The sequence below is a fragment of the Nuphar pumila genome, chromosome 1 (assembly GCF_984573655.1).
Source record: "Nuphar pumila chromosome 1, dmNupPumi1.hap1.1, whole genome shotgun sequence".
Lineage (NCBI taxonomy): Eukaryota > Viridiplantae > Streptophyta > Magnoliopsida > Nymphaeales > Nymphaeaceae > Nuphar > Nuphar pumila.
In genome coordinates this window covers 27,244,065-27,250,709 of record NC_143249.1, presented here as the reverse complement: position 1 = coordinate 27,250,709, position 6,645 = coordinate 27,244,065, and positions in this window count along the sequence as shown.

The following is a 6,645-nucleotide window of genomic DNA, read 5'->3' as shown; positions in this document are numbered from 1 at the left end:
TATTAAACCTCATTTCTTCTCAATTTTATAACGATACAATTATAATGTGAGACTAGGAGCAGCACTTTATCACTCAACAGGAAAATCGCCAAGCTGGGATTTCTAAGATAGTGAAAAAGAATTTTGAATACAAAAAGCTTGCATAATTGATATGAACATATAGATATTTCTTCAACACAAGTTGCCCAAAGAATCTCAGACAAACCCCACAAAGTTAAAAAAAACAAGATCTTTTAGAAATGATTTTTGTTCAAGGAGTACATTGTTGGGGCGTGTGGCCATGCGCTGCACGTTGTGCTTATCCATGAGTAGGCCTGCTCATGGATAAGCTAAGTCTGTTTTACAAATCAAACTTTTTATTTAAATTTCAAACTCTAGTTTATCAAATACACTGGACTCACCGATATTCTCTCAACTGTCTGCTAAGCCGAAAGAGGGAATCCGAAAGGCTATTAAACATCGGACTCGGCCCCTATAGTGATATGCAATATAGCACACCGTAAAGCCTTCGAAACAAACCTCCAAGCTTCAAACTAACTTCTGCTCTATCTTTTTCCTCTTCACTCTATGTTGCTGCACATCAACCTCTCTGCTGCCGCCACCAACTGAAGACCTTCCGCTGCGACACCTCAATAGTGGTATCAGAGCTGAGGTTCGAAGACGCTCACCAATCTCTGCAGCCTTCAACTTGCAAAGAAAGAAAAAAAAAAGGAAGAAGCTTTAATCAGGTAAGATCTATTGCTCGCTTTTTCTTTTTTATGCGCTTCTTGTTTGTCTCTGGAAACCCAAACCGAGAAACAGAGACTCGGTCTCTTCATCTTGTTTGTCTTTGAAAACCCAAACCGAGAAACAGAGATCCGGTTTTCTTTACTCTGTCTACCTCTAAAAATCCAAATCGAAAATCAGAGTCTCAGCCTTTTTCCTGAAAGAGGCAATCTTTCTTTACATGTTTGCCTTTGCAAACCAAAAAAAAAAAGGAAAACAGATAGACAGACTGGGGAAAAAAAAGCAGAAAAGGTTCTGTCACCAAAAAAGGTTTCGGTCGCTTGCCATTTTTTTCAGCAGCACCGATCGAACAAGGGTAAAAGGCCTCCAACCTTTTTCTATTGCTCCCTGACTGGAAAAGAAAATTACACAAAAACACAGAATCAGAAAACAGAAAAGGGAAAAACCCCAAGCTACTGGGAAAACCAGTTTAGGGCCACTGTTTAACCTCGGGTTTGCACGCAAGGGAATCCTGTGTCAAGGGAAACAAACCCAAATAGGAAGTCGGGCCATCGCCACCGGAGAACGATTGGAAAAAAATTTCGGTTGTTTCATCTTCCAAGGAAGCTCCGCCGTAGAAAGAGGCCTCAGACTTGTGTTAGAAGAAGCCTGCAACGAAAACATCAAACCCAACCACAAAGTCAGGCTATCACCGTCGAAGATCAACCAAAAAAATTAGTTTCCCATTTTTTCTGTTAGCTCTGGCAAAATAGCGACTATAAGTTTCCTGTCAGAGGGAGCCTGCTCCGAGAGGGAAAAACCCAACCATAGAAACAGATCATTGCTGCCAAAAATCGACTGGAAATCGTCGTTGTTGTCTCTGGTCGGTCTGGAACTCCTGCGAAGAAAAGAGAGAAAACCTGACGCACTTTTAAGTTAGTTTCAACCTGTTCAGGGCTTAAATAGCTCGAGGGGTAAAAAGACCCCTTTGTCCCTGGATGTTTTACGTATTTTAAAAAAGAGGGTTAAAATAAAATATTTTATAACCCGCATACCTTTTTCAAAAGTATTTGCTAAAAAGAGTTTGCGACTTTGAAATTTTTGAAAATTAACAGAAATAGTATTATTTCCTATTTAACACCCTGAGTAATTTTTTAAGTTTTTCAAAAAAAACCTTGCTCCTGTTAAATTTAAAAAAAAAATGCTCGTTTGAATTCAGTTTAAGACCAAAACCAGGTCTATTTAAAATAAAGAAACTTATTTAGTCTGACAAGATCTTCCTTTGTTTTTATTGTTCTCTTGTGCTAACTTGACATAAATAAATTAAATTAAAATTAGTTAGTACAAAATGGCTAGTCGTGTCTATGCCTCTAAATTAGCGAAAGCAGACAAGCTAAACGGGACCAACTTTCCTGTCTGAAAAAGGTGAATCACTTTAGTTCTAACCCTGGAAGGTCTGGAATATGTCCTTAGTATGTCTATAGAAAAACCGAATGATGAATCATCTCAAGAAGAAGTAATCAAATTCGAAAAATTTTGAAAATATGATCTGATAACAAGAACCATCATGCTCACCTACATGGACGATGATTTGATCAGAGTCTTTGAATATTATAAAACCGCTAAGGAAATGATGGAGGCCATCGCCACCAAGTATGATATCACATCCGAAGTTCGCATTCAATTGTTACCCGAACAATACAACTCATATAGGATGAAAGAGAGTGACAGTGTGGTAGTTCACGTTAATAGGATGTTGGTCATGGCTAAAGACCTAGCCATTGCTGGAAATGTAATTCCAGATAGAATGCAGGTGTCCACCATACTGAATAGCCTCCCATATTCGTGGAAAATGGTGACCACTGCATTAAGATTAAATTCAAATAATTTAAACTTGACTGAGTTGCCCCTATAATTAGCCATAGAACAAGAACACATGGCTAAGGAAAAGAAGTCTGAATTGATGGTGGTTCAAGACACACCATCTCATAGTCAAGTACCCGTTAAGCAAAATAACTTTAAAAAGAAGGGTAATGGCAAGTTCCATAAAGGAAAAAGTGCAGGTTTCAAACCTCAAGGCCACAAAGGCTCACAAGTTAAGTGCTTCAAGTGCAGCAAGATGGGACGCATCAATAAGAACTGCGAGACAAAATTTTCCAATAACAGAAGAAACTGCAATGGTGGGAGATACAACAACAATTCAAGCAAAAAGCATGACGGAAAAGAAGTCATCTATGTTGTATCTGAATGTCACTTTGCGAATGAAGAACTCTCAAGGTGGTGGGTGAACTCTTGGGCTACTCAACATATAGCCAAATTCACTGATGGAGCTGTAGATCTCAAAGAGCTAGGACAAGGCGAGCACAAGGTCTACATGGGAAACAACTCCTATAGTGATGTACTAGGAGTTGGGTCCTACAAACTCAATGTGAGAGGGACTAGTGTATTACTAAAAGATGTACTTTATGTTCCTTCAATGAGGAAGAACCTGGTGTCTGTACCAGCTTTGACTGGGAAAGGTTTTGAGGTCCAGTTTGTCCCTGGGAAGGTCACTATGGAAAAACATGGTAGAATCTTGTTTGAGGGTAAATTTGACAAAGAACATGGGATGTTTAAATTATTTGAATATAAAGAGAAAATTTTCTCATATATTGATTGTGCCTTAGTGATTGATGTAAATGCATGGCATAAAAGACTTGAGCACATAAGCCTAAAGAAAATGAAAAATCTGGCACAACAAGGACTAATCCCTAACTTCAATGAATCTCACTTTGAAAAGTGTGAATCTCGTATTTTTGGAAAGATGGCAAGAAAACCCTTTTTCACATAATGCTATTTGAGCCACTGCGCTATTAAAAATAATTCATACGAACATTTGTGGACCTTTTAGAGTCCAAACTCATAGTGGCATATTATATTTTATAACATTTATTGATGATTTCTTGAGATATGGATACTTGTACCTCATCAAAAATAAATTAGAAGCGCTTGGAAAATTCAAAGAATACAAAAATGAAGTTGAACGACAACTTGGTAGAAACATTAAAATTATGAGATCTGATAGAGGTGGTGAATACACCTCAAATAAGTTCAGCAATTATTGCAAAGATCTTGGTATTAATAGGCAAAGAACTGTACCAAAGACACCACAACAAAATGGTGTTGCTGAAAGGTGTAACAGAACTCTCCTGAACATGGTAAGATCCATGCTAGCACGTGTTCATCTACCCAAAGTATTTTGGGGTGAAGTGGTAAATACAACTATGTATACATTAAATAGAGTACCTTGTAAGACTGTCCCAAAGACTCCATATGAAAGATGGACTGGTATGAAACCAGACTTAAATAATCTAAGGAGATGGGGATTTGTAGCTCATGTAAAAATCCTAAATCCAACTATGATTAAATTGGATAACAGATCAGCTAGATGTATCTTTATTGGTTATCCAAAATGATCAAAAGGCTACAGATTGTATCACCAGAGACTGAGACTGATAGAGGATAGAGATGTTGAGTTTTTGAAAATCTCAACAATAAATCAAGTGATCCAACTGAGGATCCCTTTGATTTTCTAGATGATCATGATGATCAAAATAAACAGTTAGGTAATGAACCAATTGTAAAACAATTAGGTAATAAACCAGTCGTAGAACAGTTAGGCAATGAACCAACTGATTCTGAACGCTCTACCTCTCAAGGACTAAGTGGTCGTAAAAGATCTAGAACTCCTCCATCCTACTTGGATGACGTCTACTATGTGTATTTATGTGAGAAACTCTGGTATTCTATAGATCTTGATGAGTTGACCGATAATCTCTCATATGTTGATGCAATTAATTCAAAAGAGGCATCAGAATGAGAAAAAAAAACTATAGATGAAGAAATTGAATCCATTGAAAAGAACCAAGTCTGGGACTTAACTGATCTTCCTGAGGGAAGAAAACCAGTTGGTTGTAAATGGGTTCTTAAGAACAAATATAAAGTTGATGGATCTATAGATAAATTTAAAGCAAGACTAGTAGCAAAAGGTCTTTCTCAAAAGAAGGGAATCAATTATACGGAAACCTATTCGCCAGTTGCTAAATTTACGTCCATCAGGATAATATTATCCATAGTTGTTCATCATGATCTGGACATATGGCAAATGGATGTAAAGATTGCCTTCGTAAATGATGACCTAAAAGAAGACATATATATGATTCAGCCAGAAGGTTATGCGATAAATGATGATAAAGTATACAAGTTGAAAAAAATCTTGTACGGATTAAAGCAATCGTCAAGACAGTGGTATTTAGCCTTTCACAAAGCCATAACAAAGATTGGATATGAACCAAATCATTTAGAACGTTGTGTATATGTATGGAAAACTGAGTCTTTTCTGTATCTTGTCATTATATGTTGATGACATTCTGTTGACTGTGAATGATAATGAAAAGATAGTCAATACAAAGAAATGGTTATATATCAACTTTAAAATAAAAGATATGGGTGAAGCTTCCTATGTTTTGGGAATTAAAATCACCTGAAACAGAGATTCAATGACTCTCTATTTAAGCCAAGAAAAGTACACTGACTATATTCTTAAGTGATACAGAATGCATGACTTCAAACCTATTGGAACTCCTGTTGTAAAAAAAGAAAACTTAAGCAAAAGCGATTGTCCTGGTGAGAGCCAACCAAATCTTGAAATTTCTTATGCTTAGGCTGTTGGAAGCCTAATGTATGTGATGTTATGTACAAGACCTGACATAAGCTTCGCCATAGGTCTTGTTAGCAGATATCAAAGTAATCCAGGATAGCCTCACTAGCAAGTCGTAAAGAGAATTTTTTGATACCTATAAGATTCTAAAAGGCTTGCAACTGAGTTTTCTAGCTGACAACCTTGATTTGATTGGATACTCTGATGCTGACTTTGTAGGGTGCAAAGATGACAGCAAATCTACTTCTGGCTACATCTTTCTCTTTGGAGGAGGAGGAGTTGTTTGGTCCTGTAAGAAACAGGATTGTGTGGCTCAGCATACTCAAGAGGCTGAGTATATCGCGCGTAATGCAACCGCGACATTTGCAGTATGGATCAACAGGTTCATTAAAGATTTACAGATAGAAATATTATGTGAGCCTATACAGATATACAGTGATAATCAAGCTGCTATTGCTCTAATGAAAAGTGGAGTTGATAGCTCCAAGAGCCAGCATATAATGGTGAAATACCACTACATACATGATATGATTGAAAACAATGAAATAATTGTAGACTACCTTTCTACATTGGATATGGTAGTGGATCTCTTAACTAAGGGTATTGCACAAGACTTGTTTACCAAGCATGTTGCCCGAATTGGATTAAGATATATATGATTACGAAGGAAATCCTTAACGAAAAATCCGTAATCAATTCAAGGAAGCCTGCAATAGTGGGAGCAAACTGAGCAGCTTCATGTCCAAGTAGGAGATGTTGGTGCGTGTGGCCATGCGTTGCACATTGTGCTTATCCATGAGTAGGTTTGCTCATGGATAAGGTAAGTTCGTTTTACAAATCAAACTTTTTATTTAAATTTCAAACTCTAGTTTATCAAATACATTGGACTCACCGATATTCTCTCAACCGTCTGCTGAGCCGAGAGAGGGAATCTGAAGGCTATATAAACATGAGACTCGGCCCCTATGATGATATGCAATATAGCACACTGTGAAGCCTTCGAAGCAAACCTCCAAGCTTCAAACTAACATCGGCTCTTTCTTTTTTCTCTTCACTCTCTGTTGTCGCACCTCAACCTCTATGCTGCCACCACCAACTGAGGACCTTCCGCTGCGACACCTCAACATACATAACCACATAAATAGCCTGATGCCAACCTATTAATGTCATCAAATTCATGATTTTTTCTCAAGCAATATAGAGAAAAGAAATGTAATGTAATAAGAAAATTGACTCAGAAC